The sequence below is a fragment of the Haliotis rubra genome, unplaced genomic scaffold (assembly GCF_003918875.1).
Source record: "Haliotis rubra isolate DU_JTF1 unplaced genomic scaffold, ASM391887v1 Scf455, whole genome shotgun sequence".
NCBI lineage: Eukaryota > Metazoa > Mollusca > Gastropoda > Lepetellida > Haliotidae > Haliotis > Haliotis rubra.
In genome coordinates, this window is record NW_025767141.1 from 13509 (window position 1) to 25739 (window position 12231).

The window sequence follows — 12231 nt, forward strand, 5'->3', positions numbered from 1 at the left end:
GCAGATGCATGGGATCTGTTGTGAGTGTGCTGAAGGACCAAAGCTAAAATTAGATAGTAGTCGTAGGTCATTATTGCTCCACTTTTACATTTAACATCCATTACCCACGACTCATGGCTACGATCCATGCCCTTATATCTTTCAACTTACGTCCGTTACTGATTTTCGTATCGAGCTCTATCAGAAAGCAAACCACACAGAAGCTTTATGGAAGGTGAAAATTTATCCCTATTGTTACTGTACGGTTAACATGTAAGAAATACAGTTCGCTCTACCACCATGTATAGTGTAATAAAGCACACTTTCGCACACTTTCTGCTTCGTGGTAGAGCGAACTGTATTCTTTCTAAATGCCAAATGTAATGCTTTCTAAGGATAATTACGATTAATCTGGGCGAGAAAACAACCGACGGTGTCGGTGACCTAAATTAAGAATCCTCGCACAGGGCTATCTGGCGCGCTGTTCTATTGATGTGACTGCCCCCTACGTTAAGACCTACGTTACCAGAAAAAAAACAATGATAAACAGTTTAATGACAGGTCACGTTCTGATTAAATATCCTTCTAAATTATTTTAATTACATCTGTGAGTAACGTAAACCATATGGGGCAATCTGAACGTCGCATTTCTACTATCAACGTAAGTTTAGATCAGTACATCCAGATGAAGCTGAGTAGTCCAGCGACATTCCACGATTGCATTGTGGGAATGTAAACATTGCGAACGTTACCGTGCCGCTGAAAACTTGTGAGTCGAATTGGGACAATTTTAAACGTCGGAAAACATAAACGTAATGTTTCCACCAGTGACGTTATCTGCGTGAAGCAACTGCAAACCAAGAAACGAGATGCAACGGAGCAGTTTACTGTAGGAGGCTGTACGAGGCGATGACAACCTGACATGCATCGTGAGGTCGCTTACATTGTGACGTAATGCAAAATTGTTCGATTACGAGGGGCGAGACTAGAATGGCATTACATTGTGACGTAATGCAAAAAGTGCACATTATCGTCTGATAAAGTACTGTCGGCGCCTTTGATCTTTCACCGAAGCATCTTAGAATTTTCTAATAAGCCAACCCTATTCTTTTCTAGTATTCTATAAGACCAAAAAACATGTAAATACGTCTGTGTCGAGTTTACTTTTATAATTCTTTGGCGAGGTCGACACCTATCGAAACAAGGCGATAAGCATCTCTATAACACACTGAAATGTAGCATCAGAATGCATTATGACGATATACGCAAGTTAATCCTGTCAGTTCTACAAAATCTACCATTCATGTTTCTGTTAACTGCTTTAATACCACGCCAATACTGATGATTTCCGTGTGCTCTGGTATGCTTTGCCATAGAGTGTGTAGAACAAATCCATGCTATGTATTAGAGATCAATGAATGTGGGATAGTCACTGCACAGCAGTACATTGCTACAGTTTCCTAACTTGGTTAAATATTGTTTGAAACGTCATAAATACCTCTTGCATGTAGGTCTTTTCTTCTGCATCTTGCAGCACGGCCATGAAGCCCCGGAAAGCTTCACACACAGACGCTTTGCCATTACCTTCAGATAAAAATCATTCATTATGTTGTGACTTCTCATCGTTGTGTTTGTTTATTTGTTTTAACGCCACACTCCAAACTATTACAAATAATGACCAGAAAGAAAAGAAAATATAACTGACTTATATGAATTATGTATTTTCTACATTCAAATCTTTGGCGAAACTCAATGAAACAAATTGTTGAGGCTGTGAAATCCAGGAATTAGGATGACAACGACTCTGGGATTTGAACCCGCGATCATGTAACTCTTCTACCTCTAAGAGATAGATCGTCTCTTCAACGAATTAAAGCTAATCAGAATACTAGATCGTTCCACAATGTTTAAACAATATGACTACCAACAGCAAAAACTGAATGTTTTTGGGTTGTGTAATCTTGTACAACAAAATCTATGCAAAGGTATCGTATATCCTGCACCATCCTTATCGAGAGCAGCTTGAATGCAGCGTCGTCCTTGTCCGCAGCGCTGAGCTTGAGGTCTTTGTTGACGTCGACAACGTCGAATGAAGACGCGCAATATGCTACGCCCCTGCTGATGTCATGCAACCGCTTCTCCAACATCGCGTAGGTGCAACGGTCACCCCAGCGGTTTCTGTACAAGACAAAGAACATGACAAATGTGTTTGCAACCATGGACCATATTAACTGTACAGAATAATAACATCCCAAATTTAGGTGCAACCATCGACTCCAGCGTTAACTGTGCAGGATAAGAACATGAGAAATGAGTGTGCAACCATCAACTATGGCGTTTAGTGCCAAAAACAAGAACATCCCAAATGTAACTGCAGCCATAGACTCAATCGTTAATCTTACAGGACAAGAACATGGGGAATAAAGGTGCAATGATCGACTCAAGCGTTAACTGTACAGGACAAGAGCATGAGAAATGAGGTGTGCAATTCCAGTGTTAAAACTACCCAATAAAACATCCCAGATGTAGGTGCAACCATCGACTCCAGCGTTAACTGTACAGGACAAGAGCATGAGAAATGAGTGTGCAATTCCAGGATTTAAAACTACCCAATAAAACCATCCCAGATGTAGGTGCAACCATCGACTCCATCGTTAATCTTACAGGACAAGAGCATGAGAAATGAAGGTGCAACTCCAGCGTTAAAGGACCCAATAAAAACATCCCAGATGTAGGTGAAACCATCCTCCAGAGTCAGACGGAACGATCGACCACACTGATAGCTGTAAATAACTTACCACAAACATAGTTGTCGTACAAGTTCTACAGGGTGATCCTGAATAACTTCTGTGTCAATATTCAACCTATTACTTACGTTTGAGGGAACTGTCGAATGGGCTCCAAATGAACGGTCGTTCATTTCGGCGGAAGATGAGGCTGCCATCTTTGTTGGTGTCGAGAGCTTTGAGGTCATCCAGAACTTGACGCGTGTCAACATCAGTCATAGACTCGTTGGTGGGCCTGAGTTAATACAGAGTGACAGCGTCAGACGTCACATCTAATATTGCCTATGTAATACACATAATAAGAGACCCTCATAAATATCATAGAACAAAATAAACAAGAATTTGACTAAATGCTGATTTTTTCTGGAATTCCATAAGCACGCACACATGGTGATCGCACCCCAAAGATCATAATCCGATCACAACCAGTATATCCTGGCTCGGCTAAGCACCCACAACATGTGGTTTATTTCTTCAGATATATTTCTGAGGCCGTACGGACGGAAGTAAAACTGTCACGGCGCTGTGTTTGAATAACAAATCGTTATCAATGACGAATCAACTGTAGTCATATAGATGTAGTTATTTCGTCTTCAATTTAATCCCCATGATCTCTTCGAAATTATTTCCTTTTGAAATGCTCTCCGATTTACACCCACGAGAATCCCAAATGGCCACGTTTTGGTAACTAATGAAATCATTACGTAAGCCATATTGCATTCTTTGAAATAGCGACTCCTAAATTCGCTGCTAGAGCTGGTGTCTGCCACAAATTCGCCACATCAATTACAATGCTCCACATCTGCACATGCCTCACAACACGGTTTTATTTCTAGGGAGGGTTCTGTTTTACCACACGGGGACTTCAAAGGGAACACTACCCACACACCCCAGTCGCCTCGTTCTAGTGGCATAATGGCCGCCATGAAGTAAGGAGAAGGGTGTGGGCAGTCTCGGGTATCGCGCAGCTGAACCAACCAGGGAAGCCCGGATGTAAAATGGTCGCATCGCAGTTTTAGTCAACAGTGGTTGTATCAGTTATCAACAGTGGTTTGACCATGAATGTGAGCTCCTAAAAAGGGAACGATGTAAATATTTAAACAATTTTAGGATAAAGGATAATAACTCTTTACACGAATACAATATTATATAGTAGAAATAAATATAACAGTGTATGCAGAAAAAAGAAAGCGAACTTTTTCAAAGGGAAGCAGAGAAAACTCGGTCATAGTTTTCAAAAATGGAGGAAAATTAGCAAAACGGGAAAAAATGATTTTATAAAGGTGAAAAATTTGAGGTTGTAAGAAGTTACAAATACTTGGGTGTACTTTTTACAAATCGACTAACTTGGTCATTGCACTGCGACAAAGCCGCACTACAGGCTAAAAAGATTTTAATAAGCATTTTAAGAACCATAAGACCGCTCCCAAATATTAACTTTGACACCTTTTTCAAAATCTTTGACACTAAGATTAGTCCTATTCTACTCTATGGTGCAGAAGTATGGGGTCAAGAAATCTATGACACATTACGGAAGGTACATCTATATGCGTGCAAAACATTTTTAGGAGTAAACTCCAACACCCCAAATGTTACAGTTTATGGGGAATGTGGGAGATACCCTATGTATATATTTAGTTACATAAAAGTAATAAAATATTGGATAAGATTGCTTAAAATGCCCAGCACCAGATTCCCCCCAAAATGGTATAACATGATGATGCTTTACGATGATAGAGGTAAAAATAACTGGACCTCTGGTGTCAGAAAGATACTTCAGTCTTGCGGCTATGATTATATCTGGAGAGAACAAAATGTAACAGCACCAGAGCATTTTATATATGAATTAACACAAAGGCTAAAAGATATGTATTTTCAAAGTGGCATTTTTCACTACGCTTACACATGAAGATAAACCATTAATTCCTGTTTTAAAGCATTCATTCGTACAGAAAAATATCTTTAGACATTAACGTTAAGAAATTCAGAACAGCATTAGCCCGTTTCAGATGTAGTTCCCATGATCTTTTAATAGAAAAAGCTAGGCATTTAGGGATACCACGGGAAAAACGATTGTGTAAATATTGTTCTTATCATGAGGGAGAAGATGAAAATCATTTCTTGCTTGTTTGTCCATTGTATGCAAATATCAGAAATGAATACATAAAGAAATATTTCTACTTGAACCCCCGAAAAAACAAATTCTATACCCTCATGGCATCCCAAAGTCAAACAGCCACAAAATATCTCGCAATGTATATATACCATGCCATGAATATGAGATCCTCTGCATTACAGATGTGATAATACTTACTATATATTCTTTTATACTGCACCCTCTGCAACTGTATGTATGAAAGATGTACTATAGGCATACGGCCTCTTCAGTACTGTAAATAAAGATTTATTGATTGATTGATTGAATTGTACAAGAATCCTTCGTCGGTATCCCAATGGAACAGCACAAAGCTAAGTTTGCCATTTCATCTAAGCGGAAACCAATAGACTTGTCACTTTCCGGGTACAGGAACCTAGCTGAAACCTACATTACCCAGTATCCAACAGGTTTCCGCAACAATGGAAACTAAGTGATTTTGCTATGAATGTTTCAGCGACCTGAAACTAAATGGAAACTCATAAAGACAGTTTCAGTTGTAGAAATCTGACGGAAACCTATATTTGTTAGTTTCAGTTTTGTAAACTATGCGGAAACTAGCATTGTCTGTTTCGGATACTGAAACCTAGCGGAAACCTACATTACCCAGTATCCATTAGGTTTCCGCAAGAATGGAAACTCAGTTATTTTTGCTGTGAATATATTACGCACGTCAACAGACCTATATTTGGAGCATTGAGGGACAGTCTTGCTAGTTTTTAACTGCTTTATTGAGAGTTGATTGCAACGCATTATTAGTCATTACATCACATGCTGCCTTGTGTAAAATACATATTTATATTATTACCCATATGGTGAAACATAACCAGCGTCATGCTAAGCAACCATTGTTTCTGGATTTCTTCGTCTGTGACGTCGTTAAACAATTGGGGATGACAAGACTTTATGGATGATCAACTTCTTTATTTTAACAATGGCGACGTTTCGGTATAGATTCTTATACCGTTTTCAAGCATATTGGGGAATGAAGGGGTACACCAGTTTATATACAGGATACGATAAAGAGATAACAATAACAGGGGTGGGAAGAAAGCATCAAAGAAAGTTATATGATGAGCTACAGTAGCATGATGATGAGCTAAGATAACATAAATGAGATGAGTGGGATTACCAAGACAATTAGTGACTGTAAGTTAATTAGGCAGAAGCCAGGGTGGTGGGGGGATGAATTAGTGGGAAGCCAGTGGTGAGGAATGTGATGAGAAGCCAGGGTGGGTGAGTGGGTATTTATTTGTGGATTAGGTGGTTGTAAGCTGATGGGATGTAATAGCCCTGATCCCTGTTAATGGAGGGGTTAAAACGGCGTATTTGTAATGTCTCGGCCAATTTACGCTGAGTGTAATAATGTTTGTTGTTTGTAAGTGTTTTGACAGTGTCCCAGTTAATGTTGTGTTGAGGAAATTTGGTGATGTGTTCCGAAATGGCTGATTTGGTGTCTGCATTGTTTGTGGATGTCTCATGTTCTTTCATGCGTATGTTGAGTGGTCTGGATGTTTCACCAATGTAGCTGCTGCCACAGTCGCAGCTGATGTTGCAGACCACACCTTTAAATACGCCGTTTTAACCTCTCAATTAACAGGGATCAGGGCTATTACATCCCATACTGTACTGTATAGTGTTTTTGAATGATGCAATGTGCAAATTCATAGAAATCACAACTATTCTTTGGACAAGACCCTTTTCATGTTTTACATCGCATTGTTGTTTAATGTCGCACTCAACAATACTCCAGCTGTACAGCGACTGCTGGTAAATAATGCGTCTTGGTCAGATCATCCAGTGATTGATATTGTGAGCAGCGACTGGCGCCTTCAGGGTACGATCACACATTCACTCACTCACACACGCGCACGCACCTTACGTAATCAGTTACTTGAATGTTCCATTTAAAATCACAAAAATATTACAAAAGATTGATAATAGTGTTACCTGTACCATTTACTTACAGTATCCACAAACGGAGACGATTATAAAATTTAGTTTTCAAAATATGGTTACCCCTCGTCGGCACCCCCACCTGCCAAAGCTCCTTGCGTCCGCCTCCCCATGGGACGGAGCTATAGCACATACTGAACAGTCAGAGGCAGATCTGGCCACATCTCGAGTCGTTATCCACCACATTTAGACAGGTTCGTACTTTTCCGAATTTTACTCCAACATTTAACTTGGTCTTTATTCAACAGAGCTGATTAATGACTCTTTTCGTTTTCAGTCGTGGCACATGTAAATCTGCCACCCTCACTGTCCGTTGAATATGCTTCCTGATAGATGTCGTGTGTATTGATTTGACTGTAGTTCGTGTTAGGACCACTACTTTGTCGTTTAGCGCATGCGCAATGGCACTTTTGATATTTTGAAATTCTAATGGCAAATTCAACCGTCACCACCTAGGTCTGGTTTTCTATTTCAGAATGCTTGCCCTTCGACTTGCCTTGTTCGCCATCTTCTTCTGTGGGACCTGTGGTTTTGCCAGGTATGTCAAGAAATTCACCAGACACAATCAGGGTTCTAATTAGGCTTGTCTTATAGGCGACTAACGGGATCGGGTGAGCAGGATCATTGCGTATCCAAGTTGGGTAGATCGATGCTCATGCTGTTGATCACTAGATTGTCTGGTCCAGTCTCGATTATTTACAGACCGCCGCCATACAGCTGGAATATTGCTGAGTGCGGCCTTAAACAACAAACAAACAAGGAAAACAAACTGTTACAATTTCTTTTAATGATACTAAACATCCCAGTTAGAACCCCAGAAACCTATTTTGACTCTCATATTCATTCACTATTTGTCTCTTCTTGAAGGAACCTTTTTAATCCTTTCCTTATCCGCTGTAACCCTCCCGAGGAGCTGTTGGGGAAATTCTGTGCTGCTACGATGGACAACGACGTCAACGGTGACGGCAGAGTGGACTTCAGTGACTTCAGCAAAGATCTTCTGAATTACAACTACGACGGTAAGTTTCGTTTAGCCATCGACCGAAACCGAAAGGGAAAGATGAGGGCAGGGGAACCTTTGAATAAAATCACTCCATAAGATAACTGTATGTCAGTGTACCTTTTAGCCCTCCGGGACCCTTTCACTCCATAAAATAACTGTATGTCAGTGTACCTTTTAGCCTTCCGGACCCTTTCACTCCGTGAAATAACTGTATGTCAGTGTACCTTTTAGCCTTCCCGGACCTTTTCACTCCATGAAATAACTGTATGTCAGTGTACCTTTTAGCCCTCCGGGACCCTTTCACTCCATAAAATAACTGTATGTCAGTGTACCTTTTAGCCTTCCGGACCCTTTCACTCCGTGAAATAACTGTATGTCAGTGTACCTTTTAGCCCTCCGGGACCCTTTCACTCCATAAAATAACTGTATGTCAGTGTACCTTTTAGCCCTCCGGGACCCTTTCACTCCATGAAATAACTGTATGTCAGTGTACCTTTTAGCCCTCCGGAAAGTGAGAATGTTACCGGATATGACGTGACTTATCACGTGATCAAGTACCAAAGATGGCGGAAATATGAGGCAATGGTGAAGCCATTTGAGGCTGATATCTAACGATGTTGATGCTTTGCCTTTACTTTGTACCGTGTTTTCTTTATAATCTATTATATTATAAAAGTTCGTGTTAAACAGGGTAGCAAAGTCATCCCGAAGACCCCAGTTTAATTCCCGACATGGGTACACTGTATGAAGTTCATTTCTGGAGTAAAACTAAACTCACTCATTCACTTACTCACTCACTCATGTTAAATAATCATGAAAACATTCCTTGAAACGTCTGAAATAAGTCTGATAACATGTTTACCGTTACTTCTACATTTTGTGTTTGGTAAAGATATTGCTATACTTTCTCAAATTGTACAGACCTTGTGAATGTATCCCGCCTTTAGGGGAAGACATGATTTACTGGTCAATATATAGTCTTTCGTTGAGACAGACAACGTGCATTTTCATAGTATTTCATTATATAGTTCGGCTAAAAATATTGTCACATCTTAAATATCATATTCCTCAGGTTCTCAACAGGTTGTACAAAGAAAATGAAAATAATCAGACCAGTCAAGAGATTTTCAAAGATACAATTTGTTTAAGTTCTAACCAGCTAAGATGAACATCTTTAAAACAAAATAACATCCTGAAAAGGGGTATGACAAGATTTGTATTTCATCTATGACCAAATGCAACAAACGATTTGATAATCTACCGTTTGCGAATCTGTTTTCAAAATATACTGAGTTCGATTTTGCGTTTAATTTCATTTTGATAAGATCTTGCGTTGTAAAGATTGACTCTTAGCGCATCTTGATAGCTAAAAAACAGATGTAATATCAATATTTCATGTATCTATTATAACATTTCTTTATTTTTATATTTGATAATCTTAAGAATGTGAGGTTTGATGGTAATGATGATGGCAGTGGTGATCTTGATGGTGATAAGAGCACCCGAAGAACCAAAGAACTGTGGCATACGTTTTTGTGAAAAATATTATATTTTTCATTTTAACGTACAGATAACATTTGTCTCAGTAAACCATGGGAGTTCGCGACCAGGTTCTCGTGTCGGTATGGCTACTCCGAAGAGTACAGCAGATACATGTTCTCAACTTTTACCGGCAGCCAAGGCGGATTTCCAGTATTCAGTAAGATATATTTTCAAAATGTGTATCCTTCCGTTTGTAGTTCACTTCCCGAGATAACTGACGATAAATGTCTAGTTTCCACTTTAAGAGTAAGTCTATCTCCTTGCCTCAGAAAGATGTTGGTGGTTTGATGTATCCGAGACAAGATGATGACTGGCTATAAATGTCTACTTTCCACTTTAACAGTCAGTCAACATCCTTGCCTCAGGAAGATGTTGGTGGTTTGATGTACCCGAGACAAGATGATGACTGACTATAAATGTCTTGTTTCCACTGTAACAGCCAGTCAACCTCCTTGCCTCAGGAAGATGTTGGTGGTTTGATGTACCCGAGACAAGATGATGACTGACTATAAATGTTCAGTTTCCACTTTAACAGTCAGTCAACCTCCTTGCCTCAGGAGAATGTTGGTGGTTTGATGTATCCGAGACAAGATGATGACTGACTATAAATGTTCAGTTTCCACTTTAACACTCAGTCAACCGCCTTGCCTCAGGAAAATGTAGATGATCCAGCGGGGGACTTTGATATTTGAATTAAAAAATCATGGGATGCTTATTACAATAACATTTCTACAGAGAAAAGGAAGAATGGAATTATAACTGGGATTAAAACGTATAGCAGCATTCTCTTACATTTGTATCTCTTTTCAGATATTAGCAATGCCGACTTCCTAATGCTGCAGTACACTGTAAGTATATAAACAGACAAGTTTTGCTATTTGATATCGTCAATACGTCTCGAACAAACCAAGTTAGGTTAATTTACAAATCTAGTCATATTTATTATGAACTGATATTGGAAGTCATTACATGTAGTCCATTAAAACCAGAGTAATGCTCACGCTTCCTGTCAACACCCCTCTCCAGTACTAGATGAGTGATGCTCACGCTTCCTGTCAACATCCCTCTCCAGTACTAGATGAGTGATGCTCACGCTTCCTGTCAACATCCCTCTCCAGTACTAGATGAGTGATGCTCACGCTTCCTGTCAACATCCCTCTCTCAGTACTAGATGAGTGATGCTCACGCTTCCTGCCAACATCCCTCCAGTACTAGATGAGTGATGCTCACGCTTCCTGTCAACATCCCTCTCCAGTACTAGATGAGTGATGCTCACGCTTCCTGTCAACATCCCTCTCCAGTACTAGATGAGTGATGCTCACGCTTCCTGTCAACATCCCTCTCCAGTACTAGATGAGTGATGCTCACGCTTCCTGTCAACATCCTCTCCAGTACTAGATGAGTGATGCTCACGCTTCCTGTCAACATCCCTCACCAGTACTAGATGAGTGATGCTCACGCTTCCTACCAACATCCCTCTCCAGTACTAGATGAGTGATGCTCACGCTTCCTATCAACATCCCTCTCCAGTACTAGATGAGTTATGCTCACGCTTCCTGTCAACATCACTCACGCAGTACTAGATGAGTGATGCTCACGCTTCCTGTCAACATGCTCACGCCCTCTCCCCAGTACTAGATGAGTGATGCTCACGCTTCCTGCCAACATCCCTCTCCATTACTAGATGAGTGTTGCTCACGCTTCCTGTCAACATCCCTCTCCAGTACTAGATGAGTGATGCTCACGCTTCCTGTCAACATCCCTCTCCAGTACTAGATGAGTGATGCTCACGCTTCCTGCCAACATCCCTCTCCAGTACTAGATGAGTGATGCTCACGCTTCCTGTCAACATCCCTCTCCAGTACTAGATGAGTGATGCTCACGCTTCCTACCAACATCCCTCTCCAGTACTAGATGAGTGTTGCTCACGCTTCTTGTCAACATCCCTCTCCAGTACTAGAGCTGTATTTTCATGATGCGTGATACTGTCACAATTTTATGAACACAAACGTCCATATCGAAAACTTTCCTACGGGCCAAAACTTAAAGTGCTCACTCACCATATCGGTCCACTTCATTTGTGAAAAGCCATCTGTTCGTCTACCCCGTTCCGGGTGAACGTGACTGTTCCTAAAGCGGCGTAAAGCATCATTCACTCACAGTGCTTTATCCCTTTAGTCGTGGGTTGGAATCTCTTATTAAACGCTGATAACCTGTGTGAGTTTCAGAATTGATTACACTATAATTTGTATGTATTGTATGTTTGATTACTACCTAAATAACACCGGATATCCATTTGACTCTCTCACTCGCCTGTCCACAGCGTTTCAAGAACACCTACTGCGGTGACCCTAAGAACAGGATGAGTCCTGTGGACAAACGCCAGTGTGACGAGGTGGACAAAATGAAGCCAGCGGACATCAAGTGTGCATAAGCAGAATCTGCATTCACCTGTGATGTAGAAACGTCAATAAAACAGTTGGTAATAGCAAGAGTTTTGTTCTCATTGGGGAAGCTGTAAATGGTTACCATCGTCGCCCAGTTTCCTGGCAATGATTTTTGGGTGTTTTGTTGTTGTTGTTCTTCTTCTTCTTCCTCTTCCTCCTCTATATCTTCTTGTTTGTTTGTGTTTTATGGTGATCACTGACGTGCGGTAAGGCAGCCTAGAGGTTTGGGTTTAGACACATCCCCAGATTTATGCCCAGAGTGACCTTTCCCACAGTGGTCCCTGAGTTTTCACGCCTTGTCAACAACTCATCCCAGAATGGCCCCTGGACACTTAAGTGTTCGCGCACTGGCCTCTCTTAATC

At 40.7% G+C, this 12231-nt stretch overlaps 1 long non-coding RNA gene across 1 annotated transcript; it reads left to right on the forward strand.

The window, feature by feature from the left end:
* The first annotated feature begins 10231 nt into the window (after positions 1-10231).
* Positions 10232-11909, forward strand: LOC124290052. Its single transcript, XR_006901820.1, has 2 exons — positions 10232-10269; positions 11745-11909. It is a non-coding gene; the product is annotated as an uncharacterized LOC124290052 (long non-coding RNA).
* Positions 11910-12231: the final 322 nt, after the last annotated feature.